At 52.8% G+C, this 23866-nt stretch overlaps 12 non-coding genes across 12 annotated transcripts; all 12 read right to left on the reverse strand.

Moving 5' to 3' along the window:
- Nucleotides 1-937: 937 nt before the first annotated feature.
- Nucleotides 938-1129, reverse strand: LOC140489536 (U2 spliceosomal RNA). The gene has a single exon (XR_011963213.1). It is a non-coding gene; the product is annotated as a U2 spliceosomal RNA (small nuclear RNA).
- A 1809-nt stretch (nt 1130-2938) lies between these two features.
- Nucleotides 2939-3130, reverse strand: LOC140489537 (U2 spliceosomal RNA). Its single transcript, XR_011963214.1, has one exon. It is a non-coding gene; the product is annotated as a U2 spliceosomal RNA (small nuclear RNA).
- A 1823-nt stretch (nt 3131-4953) lies between these two features.
- Nucleotides 4954-5145, reverse strand: LOC140489538 (U2 spliceosomal RNA). The gene has a single exon (XR_011963215.1). It is a non-coding gene; the product is annotated as a U2 spliceosomal RNA (small nuclear RNA).
- Nucleotides 5146-6954: 1809 nt separating this feature from the next.
- On the reverse strand, nt 6955-7146 carry LOC140489539 (U2 spliceosomal RNA). The gene has a single exon (XR_011963216.1). It is a non-coding gene; the product is annotated as a U2 spliceosomal RNA (small nuclear RNA).
- Nucleotides 7147-8955: 1809 nt separating this feature from the next.
- On the reverse strand, nt 8956-9147 carry LOC140489540 (U2 spliceosomal RNA). Its single transcript, XR_011963217.1, has one exon. It is a non-coding gene; the product is annotated as a U2 spliceosomal RNA (small nuclear RNA).
- Nucleotides 9148-10956: 1809 nt separating this feature from the next.
- Nucleotides 10957-11148, reverse strand: LOC140489541 (U2 spliceosomal RNA). Its single transcript, XR_011963218.1, has one exon. It is a non-coding gene; the product is annotated as a U2 spliceosomal RNA (small nuclear RNA).
- A 1826-nt stretch (nt 11149-12974) lies between these two features.
- Nucleotides 12975-13166, reverse strand: LOC140489543 (U2 spliceosomal RNA). The gene has a single exon (XR_011963220.1). It is a non-coding gene; the product is annotated as a U2 spliceosomal RNA (small nuclear RNA).
- Nucleotides 13167-14975: 1809 nt separating this feature from the next.
- Nucleotides 14976-15167, reverse strand: LOC140489544 (U2 spliceosomal RNA). The gene has a single exon (XR_011963221.1). It is a non-coding gene; the product is annotated as a U2 spliceosomal RNA (small nuclear RNA).
- Nucleotides 15168-16976: 1809 nt separating this feature from the next.
- On the reverse strand, nt 16977-17168 carry LOC140489545 (U2 spliceosomal RNA). Its single transcript, XR_011963222.1, has one exon. It is a non-coding gene; the product is annotated as a U2 spliceosomal RNA (small nuclear RNA).
- Nucleotides 17169-18994: 1826 nt separating this feature from the next.
- Nucleotides 18995-19186, reverse strand: LOC140489546 (U2 spliceosomal RNA). The gene has a single exon (XR_011963223.1). It is a non-coding gene; the product is annotated as a U2 spliceosomal RNA (small nuclear RNA).
- A 1809-nt stretch (nt 19187-20995) lies between these two features.
- LOC140489547 (U2 spliceosomal RNA) lies at nt 20996-21187 on the reverse strand. Its single transcript, XR_011963224.1, has one exon. It is a non-coding gene; the product is annotated as a U2 spliceosomal RNA (small nuclear RNA).
- Nucleotides 21188-22996: 1809 nt separating this feature from the next.
- LOC140489445 (U2 spliceosomal RNA) lies at nt 22997-23188 on the reverse strand. The gene has a single exon (XR_011963131.1). It is a non-coding gene; the product is annotated as a U2 spliceosomal RNA (small nuclear RNA).
- Nucleotides 23189-23866: the final 678 nt, after the last annotated feature.

Here is a 23866-nt window from a genome sequence, read left to right on the forward strand (position 1 = left end):
TCGATTTGACATCTCCGTTCACGTTACCGCAGATCGCTGAGAACATTTTAAGCCGATCCAGTTGACAAACTGACGACTATTTTGCTACTTGCACCGCAAATGATTACAAACCATTCCAAATCGTACGGGTGGCACAGTGGCTCATCGTTCAGTACGGCTGCCTCGTGGCCCCAGGGAGCTGAAGTGAGTTCCTGCCTCGGGCGATGGTCTGTGTGAATAATCTTTACGTACAGACGTAGCCGCTAAAGCAGGTTGCTTCCGTACAGTAGTTTGCGAAGAAACAAACAGAGCTGGGGGGTTTCACTCTATTCAGGAAACAGACCAAAGACACTTCTTTCTTGTTCAAGAAAATATTCGGATAAATTTGATGCGTCGGTGTGGGGGGGGGGGGGGGGGGGGGGGTGGGATGGGGGATGGGTGGGGAAGGGGTTGTGGGGGCTGATCTGATAGCCATTTGACATTGGCTGAGTTATGGGATCCCACAACCTGATTTGACAGTGTGAAAAATCCCACAACACCAGGTTACAGCCCAACGGGGTTATTTGGAAGTACAGCAGTCACCCCCCCGCCCCACCTCAGTACCATCGGTGGGATACGTTCCAAGACCGACCGCAGAAGCCCGAAACGGCGGATAGGGGCAAACCCATTCATTTAAATTGCAAAGTTACCTTCCTGGCAGCCCCCTGGTTCCAGAATGTTCCCTGTAGCACGTTTGGGCCGCGGATACCGGGGCGGGGTTACCCTGTCCTGGCTTTCAGCGTGCCGCGCCTTCATCGGGTAACTGCAGAGCAGGATCACAAGACGGAAAACTGGCAACAAAAGATGATAGTTTCATGCAACTGAAAAGACAATCGATGGAACGATCGCTGCGATCGACACGGCAAACTAGCAAAGGCAAGAGATTCACATTCCATTCACCTGCTTTTGAACTTGGCTGGTAGGCTGCACCGTTCCTGGAAACACTGCAATACCAGGCTGATACACGGAGAGGACAGAGCAAGCCCTTCAGCCATCTCCCTGCTCCAAAAATCCATTTAATACAAACACTCCCACCTTCGGGAGGTATCAGCGATTAAACTGATAAGAACAGAAACTACACATATTCCGAGCCAAAAGGCCGAGAAGCGATAGCACATCGATACTCTAACGGTGGGGGTCACCTTTGCCGACTATCCTTTCCGTCAGTTTGACGATATTCAAAGTTCGTTTATTCCCTTACCGCGTACCTTCCGAGATTTCCAACCAGATCGGAAGATCGCTTTGCAGCCGTCGCTGTGCTTTCCCCGTGGTTTTCCGTCCATCTGTTACGTAGCCGCGTAGATGGCGCTGACGACCAATCGGATGGCACGGGCCGGAGCCGCCATGGGAGCGCACGTCAGGTCGACTGCAGAGAGGTTTCTCCCGGCGATCGGGGACAGCGGCAGGGTGGTTCCCCCGGCGTCTACAAGGTTGACCAGAATTCCACAGGCAGCACCTTCCAAACTCATGGCCGACACAGCCTTGAAGGATGACGGCAGCAGATCCACGGGAACACCACCGTTCGCAAGTTCTTCCCCGAGGCACGCGCTGTCCTGAATTGCAAATATATCGTTGTTCCTCCGGTGTCACTGGGTCAAAATCTGGAATCCCCGCCCAAACAGCATCGCGGGGCTACCGACAGCACGTGGACTGCAGCGGTTCGAGAGAGCAGCTCACCGCCAAGGTGATCTCGGGATGGGCAAGAAGAAATGTTGGCCTTGACAGAAAGATCCTATTCATTTCCTCCCCTTGCGTTCGTGTAGCTTGCCCATAAACGCGAATCATTGTTTCCCACACGTACAGGATTCGCTCCTTGGCATTCCACATCAATCTGAAACGTCGTGAAAAGTGAATTACGTCCGTGCACCCTTTCTTTATCGTCCACTTTCAATCTCCTCTCCACTTGTATCCGACTCTCTGTGTAGAATGGGGAGGGAGCTGATCTCCCGACGTAAACACGTCACGCTGCAAGCGCACCTCATCGCCACAAGCAGCTCGATTTGACATCTCCGTTCACGTTACCGCAGATCGCTGAGAACATTTTAAGCCGATCCAGTTGACAAACTGACGACTATTTTGCTACTTGCACCGCAAATGATTACAAACCATTCCAAATCGTACGGGTGGCACAGTGGCTCATCATTCAGTACGGCTGCCTCGTGGCCCCAGGGAGCTGAAGTGAGTTCCTGCCTCGGGCGATGGTCTGTGTGAATAATCTTTACGTACAGACGTAGCCGCTAAAGCAGGTTGCTTCCGTACAGTAGTTTGCGAAGAAACAAACAGAGCTGGGGGGTTTCACTCTATTCAGGAAACAGACCAAAGACACTTCTTTCTTGTTCAAGAAAATATTCGGATAAATTTGATGCGTCGGTGTGGGGGTGGGGGGGGGATGGGGGATGGGTGGGGAAGGGGTTGTGGGGGCTGATCTGATAGCCATTTGACATTGGCTGAGTTATGGGATCCCACAACCTGATTTGACAGTGTGAAAAATCCCACAACACCAGGTTACAGCCCAACGGGGTTATTTGGAAGTACAGCAGTCACCCCCCCGCCCCACCTCCGTACCATCGGTGGGATACGTTCCAAGACCGACCGCAGAAGCCCGAAACGGCGGATAGGGGCAAACCCATTCATTTAAATTGCAAAGTTACCTTCCTGGCAGCCCCCTGGTTCCAGAATGTTCCCTGTAGCACGTTTGGGCCGCGGATACCGGGGCGGGGTTACCCTGTCCTGGCTTTCAGCGTGCCGCGCCTTCATCGGGTAACTGCAGAGCAGGATCACAAGACGGAAAACTGGCAACAAAAGATGATAGTTTCATGCAACTGAAAAGACAATCGATGGAACGATCGCTGCGATCGACACGGCAAACTAGCAAAGGCAAGAGATTCACATTCCATTCACCTGCTTTTGAACTTGGCTGGTAGGCTGCACCGTTCCTGGAAACACTGCAATACCAGGCTGATACACGGAGAGGACAGAGCAAGCCCTTCAGCCATCTCCCTGCTCCAAAAATCCATTTAATACAAACACTCCCACCTTCGGGAGGTATCAGCGATTAAACTGATAAGAACAGAAACTACACATATTCCGAGCCAAAAGGCCGAGAAGCGATAGCACATTGATACTCTAACGGTGGGGGTCACCTTTGCCGACTATCCTTTCCGTCAGTTTGACGATATTCAAAGTTCGTTTATTCCCTTACCGCGTACCTTCCGAGATTTCCAACCAGATCGGAAGATCGCTTTGCAGCCGTCGCTGTGCTTTCCCCGTGGTTTTCCGTCCATCTGTTACGTAGCCGCGTAGATGGCGCTGACGACCAATCGGATGGCACGGGCCGGAGCCGCCATGGGAGCGCACGTCAGGTCGACTGCAGAGAGGTTTCTCCCGGCGATCGGGGACAGCGGCAGGGTGGTTCCCCCGGCGTCTACAAGGTTGACCAGAATTCCACAGGCAGCACCTTCCAAACTCATGGCCGACACAGCCTTGAAGGATGACGGCAGCAGATCCACGGGAACACCACCGTTCGCAAGTTCTCCCCCGAGGCACGCGCTGTCCTGAATTGCAAATATATCGTTGTTCCTCCGGTGTCACTGGGTCAAAATCTGGAATCCCCGCCCAAACAGCATCGCGGGGCTACCGACAGCACATGGACTGCAGCGGTTCGAGAGAGCAGCTCACCGCCAAGGTGATCTCGGGATGGGCAAGAAGAAATGTTGGCCTTGACAGAAAGATCCTATTCATTTCCTCCCCTTGCGTTCGTGTAGCTTGCCCATAAACGCGAATCATTGTTTCCCACACGTACAGGATTCGCTCCTTGGCATTCCACATCAATCTGAAACGTCGTGAAAAGTGAATTACGTCCGTGCACCCTTTCTTTATCGTCCACTTTCAATCTCCTCTCCACTTGTATCCGACTCTCTGTGTAGAATGGGGAGGGAGCTGATCTCCCGACGTAAACACGTCACGCTGCAAGCGCACCTCATCGCCACAAGCAGCTCGATTTGACATCTCCGTTCACGTTACCGCAGATCGCTGAGAACATTTTAAGCCGATCCAGTTGACAAACTGACGACTATTTTGCTACTTGCACCGCAAATGATTACAAACCATTCCAAATCGTACGGGTGGCACAGTGGCTCATCGTTCAGTACGGCTGCCTCGTGGCCCCAGGGAGCTGAAGTGAGTTCCTGCCTCGGGCGATGGTCTGTGTGAATAATCTTTACGTACAGACGTAGCCGCTAAAGCAGGTTGCTTCCGTACAGTAGTTTGCGAAGAAACAAACAGAGCTGGGGGGTTTCACTCTATTCAGGAAACAGACCAAAGACACTTCTTTCTTGTTCAAGAAAATATTCGGATAAATTTGATGCGTCGGTGTGGGGGGGGGGGGGGGGGGGGGGGGGTGGGATGGGGGATGGGTGGGGAAGGGGTTGTGGGGGCTGATCTGATAGCCATTTGACATTGGCTGAGTTATGGGATCCCACAACCTGATTTGACAGTGTGAAAAATCCCACAACACCAGGTTACAGCCCAACGGGGTTATTTGGAAGTACAGCAGTCACCCCCCCGCCCCACCTCCGTACCATCGGTGGGATACGTTCCAAGACCGACCGCAGAAGCCCGAAACGGCGGATAGGGGCAAACCCATTCATTTAAATTGCAAAGTTACCTTCCTGGCAGCCCCCTGGTTCCAGAATGTTCCCTGTAGCACGTTTGGGCCGCGGATACCGGGGCGGGGTTACCCTGTCCTGGCTTTCAGCGTGCCGCGCCTTCATCGGGTAACTGCAGAGCAGGATCACAAGACGGAAAACTGGCAACAAAAGATGATAGTTTCATGCAACTGAAAAGACAATCGATGGAACGATCGCTGCGATCGACACGGCAAACTAGCAAAGGCAAGAGATTCACATTCCATTCACCTGCTTTTGAACTTGGCTGGTAGGCTGCACCGTTCCTGGAAACACTGCAATACCAGGCTGATACACGGAGAGGACAGAGCAAGCCCTTCAGCCATCTCCCTGCTCCAAAAATCCATTTAATACAAACACTCCCACCTTCGGGAGGTATCAGCGATTAAACTGATAAGAACAGAAACTACACATATTCCGAGCCAAAAGGCCGAGAAGCGATAGCACATTGATACTCTAACGGTGGGGGTCACCTTTGCCGACTATCCTTTCCGTCAGTTTGACGATATTCAAAGTTCGTTTATTCCCTTACCGCGTACCTTCCGAGATTTCCAACCAGATCGGAAGATCGCTTTGCAGCCGTCGCTGTGCTTTCCCCGTGGTTTTCCGTCCATCTGTTACGTAGCCGCGTAGATGGCGCTGACGACCAATCGGATGGCACGGGCCGGAGCCGCCATGGGAGCGCACGTCAGGTCGACTGCAGAGAGGTTTCTCCCGGCGATCGGGGACAGCGGCAGGGTGGTTCCCCCGGCGTCTACAAGGTTGACCAGAATTCCACAGGCAGCACCTTCCAAACTCATGGCCGACACAGCCTTGAAGGATGACGGCAGCAGATCCACGGGAACACCACCGTTCGCAAGTTCTTCCCCGAGGCACGCGCTGTCCTGAATTGCAAATATATCGTTGTTCCTCCGGTGTCACTGGGTCAAAATCTGGAATCCCCGCCCAAACAGCATCGCGGGGCTACCGACAGCACGTGGACTGCAGCGGTTCGAGAGAGCAGCTCACCGCCAAGGTGATCTCGGGATGGGCAAGAAGAAATGTTGGCCTTGACAGAAAGATCCTATTCATTTCCTCCCCTTGCGTTCGTGTAGCTTGCCCATCAACGCGAATCATTGTTTCCCACACGTACAGGATTCGCTCCTTGGCATTCCACATCAATCTGAAACGTCGTGAAAAGTGAATTACGTCCGTGCACCCTTTCTTTATCGTCCACTTTCAATCTCCTCTCCACTTGTATCCGACTCTCTGTGTAGAATGGGGAGGGAGCTGATCTCCCGACGTAAACACGTCACGCTGCAAGCGCACCTCATCGCCACAAGCAGCTCGATTTGACATCTCCGTTCACGTTACCGCAGATCGCTGAGAACATTTTAAGCCGATCCAGTTGACAAACTGACGACTATTTTGCTACTTGCACCGCAAATGATTACAAACCATTCCAAATCGTACGGGTGGCACAGTGGCTCATCATTCAGTACGGCTGCCTCGTGGCCCCAGGGAGCTGAAGTGAGTTCCTGCCTCGGGCGATGGTCTGTGTGAATAATCTTTACGTACAGACGTAGCCGCTAAAGCAGGTTGCTTCCGTACAGTAGTTTGCGAAGAAACAAACAGAGCTGGGGGGTTTCACTCTATTCAGGAAACAGACCAAAGACACTTCTTTCTTGTTCAAGAAAATATTCGGATAAATTTGATGCGTCGGTGTGGGGGTGGGGGGGGGATGGGGGATGGGTGGGGAAGGGGTTGTGGGGGCTGATCTGATAGCCATTTGACATTGGCTGAGTTATGGGATCCCACAACCTGATTTGACAGTGTGAAAAATCCCACAACACCAGGTTACAGCCCAACGGGGTTATTTGGAAGTACAGCAGTCACCCCCCCGCCCCACCTCCGTACCATCGGTGGGATACGTTCCAAGACCGACCGCAGAAGCCCGAAACGGCGGATAGGGGCAAACCCATTCATTTAAATTGCAAAGTTACCTTCCTGGCAGCCCCCTGGTTCCAGAATGTTCCCTGTAGCACGTTTGGGCCGCGGATACCGGGGCGGGGTTACCCTGTCCTGGCTTTCAGCGTGCCGCGCCTTCATCGGGTAACTGCAGAGCAGGATCACAAGACGGAAAACTGGCAACAAAAGATGATAGTTTCATGCAACTGAAAAGACAATCGATGGAACGATCGCTGCGATCGACACGGCAAACTAGCAAAGGCAAGAGATTCACATTCCATTCACCTGCTTTTGAACTTGGCTGGTAGGCTGCACCGTTCCTGGAAACACTGCAATACCAGGCTGATACACGGAGAGGACAGAGCAAGCCCTTCAGCCATCTCCCTGCTCCAAAAATCCATTTAATACAAACACTCCCACCTTCGGGAGGTATCAGCGATTAAACTGATAAGAACAGAAACTACACATATTCCGAGCCAAAAGGCCGAGAAGCGATAGCACATTGATACTCTAACGGTGGGGGTCACCTTTGCCGACTATCCTTTCCGTCAGTTTGACGATATTCAAAGTTCGTTTATTCCCTTACCGCGTACCTTCCGAGATTTCCAACCAGATCGGAAGATCGCTTTGCAGCCGTCGCTGTGCTTTCCCCGTGGTTTTCCGTCCATCTGTTACGTAGCCGCGTAGATGGCGCTGACGACCAATCGGATGGCACGGGCCGGAGCCGCCATGGGAGCGCACGTCAGGTCGACTGCAGAGAGGTTTCTCCCGGCGATCGGGGACAGCGGCAGGGTGGTTCCCCCGGCGTCTACAAGGTTGACCAGAATTCCACAGGCAGCACCTTCCAAACTCATGGCCGACACAGCCTTGAAGGATGACGGCAGCAGATCCACGGGAACACCACCGTTCGCAAGTTCTCCCCCGAGGCACGCGCTGTCCTGAATTGCAAATATATCGTTGTTCCTCCGGTGTCACTGGGTCAAAATCTGGAATCCCCGCCCAAACAGCATCGCGGGGCTACCGACAGCACGTGGACTGCAGCGGTTCGAGAGAGCAGCTCACCGCCAAGGTGATCTCGGGATGGGCAAGAAGAAATGTTGGCCTTGACAGAAAGATCCTATTCATTTCCTCCCCTTGCGTTCGTGTAGCTTGCCCATCAACGCGAATCATTGTTTCCCACACGTACAGGATTCGCTCCTTGGCATTCCACATCAATCTGAAACGTCGTGAAAAGTGAATTACGTCCGTGCACCCTTTCTTTATCGTCCACTTTCAATCTCCTCTCCACTTGTATCCGACTCTCTGTGTAGAATGGGGAGGGAGCTGATCTCCCGACGTAAACACGTCACGCTGCAAGCGCACCTCATCGCCACAAGCAGCTCGATTTGACATCTCCGTTCACGTTACCGCAGATCGCTGAGAACATTTTAAGCCGATCCAGTTGACAAACTGACGACTATTTTGCTACTTGCACCGCAAATGATTACAAACCATTCCAAATCGTACGGGTGGCACAGTGGCTCATCGTTCAGTACGGCTGCCTCGTGGCCCCAGGGAGCTGAAGTGAGTTCCTGCCTCGGGCGATGGTCTGTGTGAATAATCTTTACGTACAGACGTAGCCGCTAAAGCAGGTTGCTTCCGTACAGTAGTTTGCGAAGAAACAAACAGAGCTGGGGGGTTTCACTCTATTCAGGAAACAGACCAAAGACACTTCTTTCTTGTTCAAGAAAATATTCGGATAAATTTGATGCGTCGGTGTGGGGGTGGGGGGGGGATGGGGGATGGGTGGGGAAGGGGTTGTGGGGGCTGATCTGATAGCCATTTGACATTGGCTGAGTTATGGGATCCCACAACCTGATTTGACAGTGTGAAAAATCCCACAACACCAGGTTACAGCCCAACGGGGTTATTTGGAAGTACAGCAGTCACCCCCCCGCCCCACCTCCGTACCATCGGTGGGATACGTTCCAAGACCGACCGCAGAAGCCCGAAACGGCGGATAGGGGCAAACCCATTCATTTAAATTGCAAAGTTACCTTCCTGGCAGCCCCCTGGTTCCAGAATGTTCCCTGTAGCACGTTTGGGCCGCGGATACCGGGGCGGGGTTACCCTGTCCTGGCTTTCAGCGTGCCGCGCCTTCATCGGGTAACTGCAGAGCAGGATCACAAGACGGAAAACTGGCAACAAAAGATGATAGTTTCATGCAACTGAAAAGACAATCGATGGAACGATCGCTGCGATCGACACGGCAAACTAGCAAAGGCAAGAGATTCACATTCCATTCACCTGCTTTTGAACTTGGCTGGTAGGCTGCACCGTTCCTGGAAACACTGCAATACCAGGCTGATACACGGAGAGGACAGAGCAAGCCCTTCAGCCATCTCCCTGCTCCAAAAATCCATTTAATACAAACACTCCCACCTTCGGGAGGTATCAGCGATTAAACTGATAAGAACAGAAACTACACATATTCCGAGCCAAAAGGCCGAGAAGCGATAGCACATTGATACTCTAACGGTGGGGGTCACCTTTGCCGACTATCCTTTCCGTCAGTTTGACGATATTCAAAGTTCGTTTATTCCCTTACCGCGTACCTTCCGAGATTTCCAACCAGATCGGAAGATCGCTTTGCAGCCGTCGCTGTGCTTTCCCCGTGGTTTTCCGTCCATCTGTTACGTAGCCGCGTAGATGGCGCTGACGACCAATCGGATGGCACGGGCCGGAGCCGCCATGGGAGCGCACGTCAGGTCGACTGCAGAGAGGTTTCTCCCGGCGATCGGGGACAGCGGCAGGGTGGTTCCCCCGGCGTCTACAAGGTTGACCAGAATTCCACAGGCAGCACCTTCCAAACTCATGGCCGACACAGCCTTGAAGGATGACGGCAGCAGATCCACGGGAACACCACCGTTCGCAAGTTCTCCCCCGAGGCACGCGCTGTCCTGAATTGCAAATATATCGTTGTTCCTCCGGTGTCACTGGGTCAAAATCTGGAATCCCCGCCCAAACAGCATCGCGGGGCTACCGACAGCACGTGGACTGCAGCGGTTCGAGAGAGCAGCTCACCGCCAAGGTGATCTCGGGATGGGCAAGAAGAAATGTTGGCCTTGACAGAAAGATCCTATTCATTTCCTCCCCTTGCGTTCGTGTAGCTTGCCCATAAACGCGAATCATTGTTTCCCACACGTACAGGATTCGCTCCTTGGCATTCCACATCAATCTGAAACGTCGTGAAAAGTGAATTACGTCCGTGCACCCTTTCTTTATCGTCCACTTTCAATCTCCTCTCCACTTGTATCCGACTCTCTGTGTAGAATGGGGAGGGAGCTGATCTCCCGACGTAAACACGTCACGCTGCAAGCGCACCTCATCGCCACAAGCAGCTCGATTTGACATCTCCGTTCACGTTACCGCAGATCGCTGAGAACATTTTAAGCCGATCCAGTTGACAAACTGACGACTATTTTGCTACTTGCACCGCAAATGATTACAAACCATTCCAAATCGTACGGGTGGCACAGTGGCTCATCGTTCAGTACGGCTGCCTCGTGGCCCCAGGGAGCTGAAGTGAGTTCCTGCCTCGGGCGATGGTCTGTGTGAATAATCTTTACGTACAGACGTAGCCGCTAAAGCAGGTTGCTTCCGTACAGTAGTTTGCGAAGAAACAAACAGAGCTGGGGGGTTTCACTCTATTCAGGAAACAGACCAAAGACACTTCTTTCTTGTTCAAGAAAATATTCGGATAAATTTGATGCGTCGGTGTGGGGGTGGGGGGGGGATGGGGGATGGGTGGGGAAGGGGTTGTGGGGGCTGATCTGATAGCCATTTGACATTGGCTGAGTTATGGGATCCCACAACCTGATTTGACAGTGTGAAAAATCCCACAACACCAGGTTACAGCCCAACGGGGTTATTTGGAAGTACAGCAGTCACCCCCCCGCCCCACCTCCGTACCATCGGTGGGATACGTTCCAAGACCGACCGCAGAAGCCCGAAACGGCGGATAGGGGCAAACCCATTCATTTAAATTGCAAAGTTACCTTCCTGGCAGCCCCCTGGTTCCAGAATGTTCCCTGTAGCACGTTTGGGCCGCGGATACCGGGGCGGGGTTACCCTGTCCTGGCTTTCAGCGTGCCGCGCCTTCATCGGGTAACTGCAGAGCAGGATCACAAGACGGAAAACTGGCAACAAAAGATGATAGTTTCATGCAACTGAAAAGACAATCGATGGAACGATCGCTGCGATCGACACGGCAAACTAGCAAAGGCAAGAGATTCACATTCCATTCACCTGCTTTTGAACTTGGCTGGTAGGCTGCACCGTTCCTGGAAACACTGCAATACCAGGCTGATACACGGAGAGGACAGAGCAAGCCCTTCAGCCATCTCCCTGCTCCAAAAATCCATTTAATACAAACACTCCCACCTTCGGGAGGTATCAGCGATTAAACTGATAAGAACAGAAACTACACATATTCCGAGCCAAAAGGCCGAGAAGCGATAGCACATTGATACTCTAACGGTGGGGGTCACCTTTGCCGACTATCCTTTCCGTCAGTTTGACGATATTCAAAGTTCGTTTATTCCCTTACCGCGTACCTTCCGAGATTTCCAACCAGATCGGAAGATCGCTTTGCAGCCGTCGCTGTGCTTTCCCCGTGGTTTTCCGTCCATCTGTTACGTAGCCGCGTAGATGGCGCTGACGACCAATCGGATGGCACGGGCCGGAGCCGCCATGGGAGCGCACGTCAGGTCGACTGCAGAGAGGTTTCTCCCGGCGATCGGGGACAGCGGCAGGGTGGTTCCCCCGGCGTCTACAAGGTTGACCAGAATTCCACAGGCAGCACCTTCCAAACTCATGGCCGACACAGCCTTGAAGGATGACGGCAGCAGATCCACGGGAACACCACCGTTCGCAAGTTCTTCCCCGAGGCACGCGCTGTCCTGAATTGCAAATATATCGTTGTTCCTCCGGTGTCACTGGGTCAAAATCTGGAATCCCCGCCCAAACAGCATCGCGGGGCTACCGACAGCACGTGGACTGCAGCGGTTCGAGAGAGCAGCTCACCGCCAAGGTGATCTCGGGATGGGCAAGAAGAAATGTTGGCCTTGACAGAAAGATCCTATTCATTTCCTCCCCTTGCGTTCGTGTAGCTTGCCCATAAACGCGAATCATTGTTTCCCACACGTACAGGATTCGCTCCTTGGCATTCCACATCAATCTGAAACGTCGTGAAAAGTGAATTACGTCCGTGCACCCTTTCTTTATCGTCCACTTTCAATCTCCTCTCCACTTGTATCCGACTCTCTGTGTAGAATGGGGAGGGAGCTGATCTCCCGACGTAAACACGTCACGCTGCAAGCGCACCTCATCGCCACAAGCAGCTCGATTTGACATCTCCGTTCACGTTACCGCAGATCGCTGAGAACATTTTAAGCCGATCCAGTTGACAAACTGACGACTATTTTGCTACTTGCACCGCAAATGATTACAAACCATTCCAAATCGTACGGGTGGCACAGTGGCTCATCGTTCAGTACGGCTGCCTCGTGGCCCCAGGGAGCTGAAGTGAGTTCCAGCCTCGGGCGATGGTCTGTGTGAATAATCTTTACGTACAGACGTAGCCGCTAAAGCAGGTTGCTTCCGTACAGTAGTTTGCGAAGAAACAAACAGAGCTGGGGGGTTTCACTCTATTCAGGAAACAGACCAAAGACACTTCTTTCTTGTTCAAGAAAATATTCGGATAAATTTGATGCGTCGGTGTGGGGGGGGGGGGGGGGGGGGGGGGGGGGTGGGATGGGGGATGGGTGGGGAAGGGGTTGTGGGGGCTGATCTGATAGCCATTTGACATTGGCTGAGTTATGGGATCCCACAACCTGATTTGACAGTGTGAAAAATCCCACAACACCAGGTTACAGCCCAACGGGGTTATTTGGAAGTACAGCAGTCACCCCCCCGCCCCACCTCCGTACCATCGGTGAGATACGTTCCAAGACCGACCGCAGAAGCCCGAAACGGCGGATAGGGGCAAACCCATTCATTTAAATTGCAAAGTTACCTTCCTGGCAGCCCCCTGGTTCCAGAATGTTCCCTGTAGCACGTTTGGGCCGCGGATACCGGGGCGGGGTTACCCTGTCCTGGCTTTCAGCGTGCCGCGCCTTCATCGGGTAACTGCAGAGCAGGATCACAAGACGGAAAACTGGCAACAAAAGATGATAGTTTCATGCAACTGAAAAGACAATCGATGGAACGATCGCTGCGATCGACACGGCAAACTAGCAAAGGCAAGAGATTCACATTCCATTCACCTGCTTTTGAACTTGGCTGGTAGGCTGCACCGTTCCTGGAAACACTGCAATACCAGGCTGATACACGGAGAGGACAGAGCAAGCCCTTCAGCCATCTCCCTGCTCCAAAAATCCATTTAATACAAACACTCCCACCTTCGGGAGGTATCAGCGATTAAACTGATAAGAACAGAAACTACACATATTCCGAGCCAAAAGGCCGAGAAGCGATAGCACATCGATACTCTAACGGTGGGGGTCACCTTTGCCGACTATCCTTTCCGTCAGTTTGACGATATTCAAAGTTCGTTTATTCCCTTACCGCGTACCTTCCGAGATTTCCAACCAGATCGGAAGATCGCTTTGCAGCCGTCGCTGTGCTTTCCCCGTGGTTTTCCGTCCATCTGTTACGTAGCCGCGTAGATGGCGCTGACGACCAATCGGATGGCACGGGCCGGAGCCGCCATGGGAGCGCACGTCAGGTCGACTGCAGAGAGGTTTCTCCCGGCGATCGGGGACAGCGGCAGGGTGGTTCCCCCGGCGTCTACAAGGTTGACCAGAATTCCACAGGCAGCACCTTCCAAACTCATGGCCGACACAGCCTTGAAGGATGACGGCAGCAGATCCACGGGAACACCACCGTTCGCAAGTTCTTCCCCGAGGCACGCGCTGTCCTGAATTGCAAATATATCGTTGTTCCTCCGGTGTCACTGGGTCAAAATCTGGAATCCCCGCCCAAACAGCATCGCGGGGCTACCGACAGCACGTGGACTGCAGCGGTTCGAGAGAGCAGCTCACCGCCAAGGTGATCTCGGGATGGGCAAGAAGAAATGTTGGCCTTGACAGAAAGATCCTATTCATTTCCTCCCCTTGCGTTCGTGTAGCTTGCCCATAAACGCGAATCATTGTTTCCCACACGTACAGGATTCGCTCCTTGGCATTCCACATCAATCTGAAACGTCGTGAAAAGTGAATTACGTCCGTGCACCCTTTCTTTATCGTCCACTTTCAATCTCCTCTCCACTTGTATCCGACTCTCTGTGTAGAATGGGGAGGGAGCTGATCTCCCGACGTAAACACGTCACGCTGCAAGCGCACCTCATCGCCACAAGCAGCTCGATTTGACATCTCCGTTCACGTTACCGCAGATCGCTGAGAACATTTTAAGCCGATCCAGTTGACAAACTGACGACTATTTTGCTACTTGCACCGCAAATGATTACAAACCATTCCAAATCGTACGGGTGGCACAGTGGCTCATCGTTCAGTACGGCTGCCTCGTGGCCCCAGGGAGCTGAAGTGAGTTCCTGCCTCGGGCGATGGTCTGTGTGAATAATCTTTACGTACAGACGTAGCCGCTAAAGCAGGTTGCTTCCGTACAGTAGTTTGCGAAGAAACAAACAGAGCTGGGGGGTTTCACTCTATTCAGGAAACAGACCAAAGACACTTCTTTCTTGTTCAAGAAAATATTCGGATAAATTTGATGCGTCGGTGTGGGGGTGGGGGGGGGATGGGGGATGGGTGGGGAAGGGGTTGTGGGGGCTGATCTGATAGCCATTTGACATTGGCTGAGTTATGGGATCCCACAACCTGATTTGACAGTGTGAAAAATCCCACAACACCAGGTTACAGCCCAACGGGGTTATTTGGAAGTACAGCAGTCACCCCCCCGCCCCACCTCCGTACCATCGGTGGGATACGTTCCAAGACCGACCGCAGAAGCCCGAAACGGCGGATAGGGGCAAACCCATTCATTTAAATTGCAAAGTTACCTTCCTGGCAGCCCCCTGGTTCCAGAATGTTCCCTGTAGCACGTTTGGGCCGCGGATACCGGGGCGGGGTTACCCTGTCCTGGCTTTCAGCGTGCCGCGCCTTCATCGGGTAACTGCAGAGCAGGATCACAAGACGGAAAACTGGCAACAAAAGATGATAGTTTCATGCAACTGAAAAGACAATCGATGGAACGATCGCTGCGATCGACACGGCAAACTAGCAAAGGCAAGAGATTCACATTCCATTCACCTGCTTTTGAACTTGGCTGGTAGGCTGCACCGTTCCTGGAAACACTGCAATACCAGGCTGATACACGGAGAGGACAGAGCAAGCCCTTCAGCCATCTCCCTGCTCCAAAAATCCATTTAATACAAACACTCCCACCTTCGGGAGGTATCAGCGATTAAACTGATAAGAACAGAAACTACACATATTCCGAGCCAAAAGGCCGAGAAGCGATAGCACATTGATACTCTAACGGTGGGGGTCACCTTTGCCGACTATCCTTTCCGTCAGTTTGACGATATTCAAAGTTCGTTTATTCCCTTACCGCGTACCTTCCGAGATTTCCAACCAGATCGGAAGATCGCTTTGCAGCCGTCGCTGTGCTTTCCCCGTGGTTTTCCGTCCATCTGTTACGTAGCCGCGTAGATGGCGCTGACGACCAATCGGATGGCACGGGCCGGAGCCGCCATGGGAGCGCACGTCAGGTCGACTGCAGAGAGGTTTCTCCCGGCGATCGGGGACAGCGGCAGGGTGGTTCCCCCGGCGTCTACAAGGTTGACCAGAATTCCACAGGCAGCACCTTCCAAACTCATGGCCGACACAGCCTTGAAGGATGACGGCAGCAGATCCACGGGAACACCACCGTTCGCAAGTTCTCCCCCGAGGCACGCGCTGTCCTGAATTGCAAATATATCGTTGTTCCTCCGGTGTCACTGGGTCAAAATCTGGAATCCCCGCCCAAACAGCATCGCGGGGCTACCGACAGCACGTGGACTGCAGCGGTTCGAGAGAGCAGCTCACCGCCAAGGTGATCTCGGGATGGGCAAGAAGAAATGTTGGCCTTGACAGAAAGATCCTATTCATTTCCTCCCCTTGCGTTCGTGTAGCTTGCCCATAAACGCGAATCATTGTTTCCCACACGTACAGGATTCGCTCCTTGGCATTCCACATCAATCTGAAACGTCGTGAAAAGTGAATTACGTCCGTGCACCCTTTCTTTATCGTCCACTTTCAATCTCCTCTCCACTTGTATCCGACTCTCTGTGTAGAATGGGGAGGGAGCTGATCTCCCGACGTAAACACGTCACGCTGCAAGCGCACCTCATCGCCACAAGCAGCTCGATTTGACATCTCCGTTCACGTTACCGCAGATCGCTGAGAACATTTTAAGCCGATCCAGTTGACAAACTGACGACTATTTTGCTACTTGCACCGCAAATGATTACAAACCATTCCAAATCGTACGGGTGGCACAGTGGCTCATCGTTCAGTACGGCTGCCTCGTGGCCCCAGGGAGCTGAAGTGAGTTCCTGCCTCGGGCGATGGTCTGTGTGAATAATCTTTACGTACAGACGTAGCCGCTAAAGCAGGTTGCTTCCGTACAGTAGTTTGCGAAGAAACAAACAGAGCTGGGGGGTTTCACTCTATTCAGGAAACAGACCAAAGACACTTCTTTCTTGTTCAAGAAAATATTCGGATAAATTTGATGCGTCGGTGTGGGGGTGGGGGGGGGATGGGGGATGGGTGGGGAAGGGGTTGTGGGGGCTGATCTGATAGCCATTTGACATTGGCTGAGTTATGGGATCCCACAACCTGATTTGACAGTGTGAAAAATCCCACAACACCAGGTTACAGCCCAACGGGGTTATTTGGAAGTACAGCAGTCACCCCCCCGCCCCACCTCCGTACCATCGGTGGGATACGTTCCAAGACCGACCGCAGAAGCCCGAAACGGCGGATAGGGGCAAACCCATTCATTTAAATTGCAAAGTTACCTTCCTGGCAGCCCCCTGGTTCCAGAATGTTCCCTGTAGCACGTTTGGGCCGCGGATACCGGGGCGGGGTTACCCTGTCCTGGCTTTCAGCGTGCCGCGCCTTCATCGGGTAACTGCAGAGCAGGATCACAAGACGGAAAACTGGCAACAAAAGATGATAGTTTCATGCAACTGAAAAGACAATCGATGGAACGATCGCTGCGATCGACACGGCAAACTAGCAAAGGCAAGAGATTCACATTCCATTCACCTGCTTTTGAACTTGGCTGGTAGGCTGCACCGTTCCTGGAAACACTGCAATACCAGGCTGATACACGGAGAGGACAGAGCAAGCCCTTCAGCCATCTCCCTGCTCCAAAAATCCATTTAATACAAACACTCCCACCTTCGGGAGGTATCAGCGATTAAACTGATAAGAACAGAAACTACACATATTCCGAGCCAAAAGGCCGAGAAGCGATAGCACATTGATACTCTAACGGTGGGGGTCACCTTTGCCGACTATCCTTTCCGTCAGTTTGACGATATTCAAAGTTCGTTTATTCCCTTACCGCGTACCTTCCGAGATTTCCAACCAGATCGGAAGATCGCTTTGCAGCCGTCGCTGTGCTTTCCCCGTGGTTTTCCGTCCATCTGTTACGTAGCCGCGTAGATGGCGCTGACGACCAATCGGATGGCACGGGCCGGAGCCGCCATGGGAGCGCACGTCAGGTCGACTGCAGAGAGGTTTCTCCCGGCGATCGGGGACAGCGGCAGGGTGGTTCCCCCGGCGTCTACAAGGTTGACCAGAATTCCACAGGCAGCACCTTCCAAACTCATGGCCGACACAGCCTTGAAGGATGACGGCAGCAGATCCACGGGAACACCACCGTTCGCAAGTTCTTCCCCGAGGCACGCGCTGTCCTGAATTGCAAATATATCGTTGTTCCTCCGGTGTCACTGGGTCAAAATCTGGAATCCCCGCCCAAACAGCATCGCGGGGCTACCGACAGCACGTGGACTGCAGCGGTTCGAGAGAGCAGCTCACCGCCAAGGTGATCTCGGGATGGGCAAGAAGAAATGTTGGCCTTGACAGAAAGATCCTATTCATTTCCTCCCCTTGCGTTCGTGTAGCTTGCCCATAAACGCGAATCATTGTTTCCCACACGTACAGGATTCGCTCCTTGGCATTCCACATCAATCTGAAACGTCGTGAAAAGTGAATTACGTCCGTGCACCCTTTCTTTATCGTCCACTTTCAATCTCCTCTCCACTTGTATCCGACTCTCTGTGTAGAATGGGGAGGGAGCTGATCTCCCGACGTAAACACGTCACGCTGCAAGCGCACCTCATCGCCACAAGCAGCTCGATTTGACATCTCCGTTCACGTTACCGCAGATCGCTGAGAACATTTTAAGCCGATCCAGTTGACAAACTGACGACTATTTTGCTACTTGCACCGCAAATGATTACAAACCATTCCAAATCGTACGGGTGGCACAGTGGCTCATCGTTCAGTACGGCTGCCTCGTGGCCCCAGGGAGCTGAAGTGAGTTCCAGCCTCGGGCGATGGTCTGTGTGAATAATCTTTACGTACAGACGTAGCCGCTAAAGCAGGTTGCTTCCGTACAGTAGTTTGCGAAGAAACAAACAGAGCTGGGGGGTTTCACTCTATTCAGGAAACAGACCAAAGACACTTCTTTCTTGTTCAAGAAAATATTCGGATAAATTTGATGCGTCGGTGTGGGGGGGGGGGGGGGGGGGGGGGGGGGGTGGGATGGGGGATGGGTGGGGAAGGGGTTGTGGGGGCTGATCTGATAGCCATTTGACATTGGCTGAGTTATGGGATCCCACAACCTGATTTGACAGTGTGAAAAATCCCACAACACCAGGTTACAGCCCAACGGGGTTATTTGGAAGTACAGCAGTCACCCCCCCGCCCCACCTCCGTACCATCGGTGAGATACGTTCCAAGACCGACCGCAGAAGCCCGAAACGGCGGATAGGGGCAAACCCATTCATTTAAATTGCAAAGTTACCTTCCTGGCAGCCCCCTGGTTCCAGAATGTTCCCTGTAGCACGTTTGGGCCGCGGATACCGGGGCGGGGTTACCCTGTCCTGGCTTTCAGCGTGCCGCGCCTTCATCGGGTAACTGCAGAGCAGGATCACAAGACGGAAAACTGGCAACAAAAGATGATAGTTTCATGCAACTGAAAAGACAATCGATGGAACGATCGCTGCGATCGACACGGCAAACTAGCAAAGGCAAGAGATTCACATTCCATTCACCTGCTTTTGAACTTGGCTGGTAGGCTGCACCGTTCCTGGAAACACTGCAATACCAGGCTGATACACGGAGAGGACAGAGCAAGCCCTTCAGCCATCTCCCTGCTCCAAAAATCCATTTAATACAAACACTCCCACCTTCGGGAGGTATCAGCGATTAAACTGATAAGAACAGAAACTACACATATTCCGAGCCAAAAGGCCGAGAAGCGATAGCACATCGATACTCTAACGGTGGGGGTCACCTTTGCCGACTATCCTTTCCGTCAGTTTGACGATATTCAAAGTTCGTTTATTCCCTTACCGCGTACCTTCCGAGATTTCCAACCAGATCGGAAGATCGCTTTGCAGCCGTCGCTGTGCTTTCCCCGTGGTTTTCCGTCCATCTGTTACGTAGCCGCGTAGATGGCGCTGACGACCAATCGGATGGCACGGGCCGGAGCCGCCATGGGAGCGCACGTCAGGTCGACTGCAGAGAGGTTTCTCCCGGCGATCGGGGACAGCGGCAGGGTGGTTCCCCCGGCGTCTACAAGGTTGACCAGAATTCCACAGGCAGCACCTTCCAAACTCATGGCCGACACAGCCTTGAAGGATGACGGCAGCAGATCCACGGGAACACCACCGTTCGCAAGTTCTTCCCCGAGGCACGCGCTGTCCTGAATTGCAAATATATCGTTGTTCCTCCGGTGTCACTGGGTCAAAATCTGGAATCCCCGCCCAAACAGCATCGCGGGGCTACCGACAGCACGTGGACTGCAGCGGTTCGAGAGAGCAGCTCACCGCCAAGGTGATCTCGGGATGGGCAAGAAGAAATGTTGGCCTTGACAGAAAGATCCTATTCATTTCCTCCCCTTGCGTTCGTGTAGCTTGCCCATAAACGCGAATCATTGTTTCCCACACGTACAGGATTCGCTCCTTGGCATTCCACATCAATCTGAAACGTCGTGAAAAGTGAATTACGTCCGTGCACCCTTTCTTTATCGTCCACTTTCAATCTCCTCTCCACTTGTATCCGACTCTCTGTGTAGAATGGGGAGGGAGCTGATCTCCCGACGTAAACACGTCACGCTGCAAGCGCACCTCATCGCCACAAGCAGCTCGATTTGACATCTCCGTTCACGTTACCGCAGATCGCTGAGAACATTTTAAGCCGATCCAGTTGACAAACTGACGACTATTTTGCTACTTGCACCGCAAATGATTACAAACCATTCCAAATCGTACGGGTGGCACAGTGGCTCATCATTCAGTACGGCTGCCTCGTGGCCCCAGGGAGCTGAAGTGAGTTCCTGCCTCGGGCGATGGTCTGTGTGAATAATCTTTACGTACAGACGTAGCCGCTAAAGCAGGTTGCTTCCGTACAGTAGTTTGCGAAGAAACAAACAGAGCTGGGGGGTTTCACTCTATTCAGGAAACAGACCAAAGACACTTCTTTCTTGTTCAAGAAAATATTCGGATAAATTTGATGCGTCGGTGTGGGGGTGGGGGGGGGATGGGGGATGGGTGGGGAAGGGGTTGTGGGGGCTGATCTGATAGCCATTTGACATTGGCTGAGTTATGGGATCCCACAACCTGATTTGACAGTGTGAAAAATCCCACAACACCAGGTTACAGCCCAACGGGGTTATTTGGAAGTACAGCAGTCACCCCCCCGCCCCACCTCCGTACCATCGGTGGGATACGTTCCAAGACCGACCGCAGAAGCCCGAAACGGCGGATAGGGGCAAACCCATTCATTTAAATTGCAAAGTTACCTTCCTGGCAGCCCCCTGGTTCCAGAATGTTCCCTGTAGCACGTTTGGGCCGCGGATACCGGGGCGGGGTTACCCTGTCCTGGCTTTCAGCGTGCCGCGCCTTCATCGGGTAACTGCAGAGCAGGATCACAAGACGGAAAACTGGCAACAAAAGATGATAGTTTCATGCAACTGAAAAGACAATCGATGGAACGATCGCTGCGATCGACACGGCAAACTAGCAAAGGCAAGAGATTCACATTCCATTCACCTGCTTTTGAACTTGGCTGGTAGGCTGCACCGTTCCTGGAAACACTGCAATACCAGGCTGATACACGGAGAGGACAGAGCAAGCCCTTCAGCCATCTCCCTGCTCCAAAAATCCATTTAATACAAACACTCCCACCTTCGGGAGGTATCAGCGATTAAACTGATAAGAACAGAAACTACACATATTCCGAGCCAAAAGGCCGAGAAGCGATAGCACATTGATACTCTAACGGTGGGGGTCACCTTTGCCGACTATCCTTTCCGTCAGTTTGACGATATTCAAAGTTCGTTTATTCCCTTACCGCGTACCTTCCGAGATTTCCAACCAGATCGGAAGATCGCTTTGCAGCCGTCGCTGTGCTTTCCCCGTGGTTTTCCGTCCATCTGTTACGTAGCCGCGTAGATGGCGCTGACGACCAATCGGATGGCACGGGCCGGAGCCGCCATGGGAGCGCACGTCAGGTCGACTGCAGAGAGGTTTCTCCCGGCGATCGGGGACAGCGGCAGGGTGGTTCCCCCGGCGTCTACAAGGTTGACCAGAATTCCACAGGCAGCACCTTCCAAACTCATGGCCGACACAGCCTTGAAGGATGACGGCAGCAGATCCACGGGAACACCACCGTTCGCAAGTTCTCCCCCGAGGCACGCGCTGTCCTGAATTGCAAATATATCGTTGTTCCTCCGGTGTCACTGGGTCAAAATCTGGAATCCCCGCCCAAACAGCATCGCGGGGCTACCGACAGCACGTGGACTGCAGCGGTTCGAGAGAGCAGCTCACCGCCAAGGTGATCTCGGGATGGGCAAGAAGAAATGTTGGCCTTGACAGAAAGATCCTATTCATTTCCTCCCCTTGCGTTCGTGTAGCTTGCCCATAAACGCGAATCATTGTTTCCCACACGTACAGGATTCGCTCCTTGGCATTCCACATCAATCTGAAACGTCGTGAAAAGTGAATTACGTCCGTGCACCCTTTCTTTATCGTCCACTTTCAATCTCCTCTCCACTTGTATCCGACTCTCTGTGTAGAATGGGGAGGGAGCTGATCTCCCGACGTAAACACGTCACGCTGCAAGCGCACCTCATCGCCACAAGCAGCTCGATTTGACATCTCCGTTCACGTTACCGCAGATCGCTGAGAACATTTTAAGCCGATCCAGTTGACAAACTGACGACTATTTTGCTACTTGCACCGCAAATGATTACAAACCATTCCAAATCGTACGGGTGGCACAGTGGCTCATCGTTCAGTACGGCTGCCTCGTGGCCCCAGGGAGCTGAAGTGAGTTCCTGCCTCGGGCGATGGTCTGTGTGAATAATCTTTACGTACAGACGTAGCCGCTAAAGCAGGTTGCTTCCGTACAGTAGTTTGCGAAGAAACAAACAGAGCTGGGGGGTTTCACTCTATTCAGGAAACAGACCAAAGACACTTCTTTCTTGTTCAAGAAAATATTCGGATAAATTTGATGCGTCGGTGTGGGGGTGGGGGGGGGATGGGGGATGGGTGGGGAAGGGGTTGTGGGGGCTGATCTGATAGCCATTTGACATTGGCTGAGTTATGGGATCCCACAACCTGATTTGACAGTGTGAAAAATCCCACAACACCAGGTTACAGCCCAACGGGGTTATTTGGAAGTACAGCAGTCACCCCCCCGCCCCACCTCCGTACCATCGGTGGGATACGTTCCAAGACCGACCGCAGAAGCCCGAAACGGCGGATAGGGGCAAACCCATTCATTTAAATTGCAAAGTTACCTTCCTGGCAGCCCCCTGGTTCCAGAATGTTCCCTGTAGCACGTTTGGGCCGCGGATACCGGGGCGGGGTTACCCTGTCCTGGCTTTCAGCGTGCCGCGCCTTCATCGGGTAACTGCAGAGCAGGATCACAAGACGGAAAACTGGCAACAAAAGATGATAGTTTCATGCAACTGAAAAGACAATCGATGGAACGATCGCTGCGATCGACACGGCAAACTAGCAAAGGCAAGAGATTCACATTCCATTCACCTGCTTTTGAACTTGGCTGGTAGGCTGCACCGTTCCTGGAAACACTGCAATACCAGGCTGATACACGGAGAGGACAGAGCAAGCCCTTCAGCCATCTCCCTGCTCCAAAAATCCATTTAATACAAACACTCCCACCTTCGGGAGGTATCAGCGATTAAACTGATAAGAACAGAAACTACACATATTCCGAGCCAAAAGGCCGAGAAGCGATAGCACATTGATACTCTAACGGTGGGGGTCACCTTTGCCGACTATCCTTTCCGTCAGTTTGACGATATTCAAAGTTCGTTTATTCCCTTACCGCGTACCTTCCGAGATTTCCAACCAGATCGGAAGATCGCTTTGCAGCCGTCGCTGTGCTTTCCCCGTGGTTTTCCGTCCATCTGTTACGTAGCCGCGTAGATGGCGCTGACGACCAATCGGATGGCACGGGCCGGAGCCGCCATGGGAGCGCACGTCAGGTCGACTGCAGAGAGGTTTCTCCCGGCGATCGGGGACAGCGGCAGGGTGGTTCCCCCGGCGTCTACAAGGTTGACCAGAATTCCACAGGCAGCACCTTCCAAACTCATGGCCGACACAGCCTTGAAGGATGACGGCAGCAGATCCACGGGAACACCACCGTTCGCAAGTTCTTCCCCGAGGCACGCGCTGTCCTGAATTGCAAATATATCGTTGTTCCTCCGGTGTCACTGGGTCAAAATCTGGAATCCCCGCCCAAACAGCATCGCGGGGCTACCGACAGCACGTGGACTGCAGCGGTTCGAGAGAGCAGCTCACCGCCAAGGTGATCTCGGGATGGGCAAGAAGAAATGTTGGCCTTGACAGAAAGATCCTATTCATTTCCTCCCCTTGCGTTCGTGTAGCTTGCCCATAAACGCGAATCATTGTT

This window comes from Chiloscyllium punctatum, chromosome 18, assembly GCF_047496795.1.
Source record: "Chiloscyllium punctatum isolate Juve2018m chromosome 18, sChiPun1.3, whole genome shotgun sequence".
Taxonomy (NCBI): domain Eukaryota; kingdom Metazoa; phylum Chordata; class Chondrichthyes; order Orectolobiformes; family Hemiscylliidae; genus Chiloscyllium; species Chiloscyllium punctatum.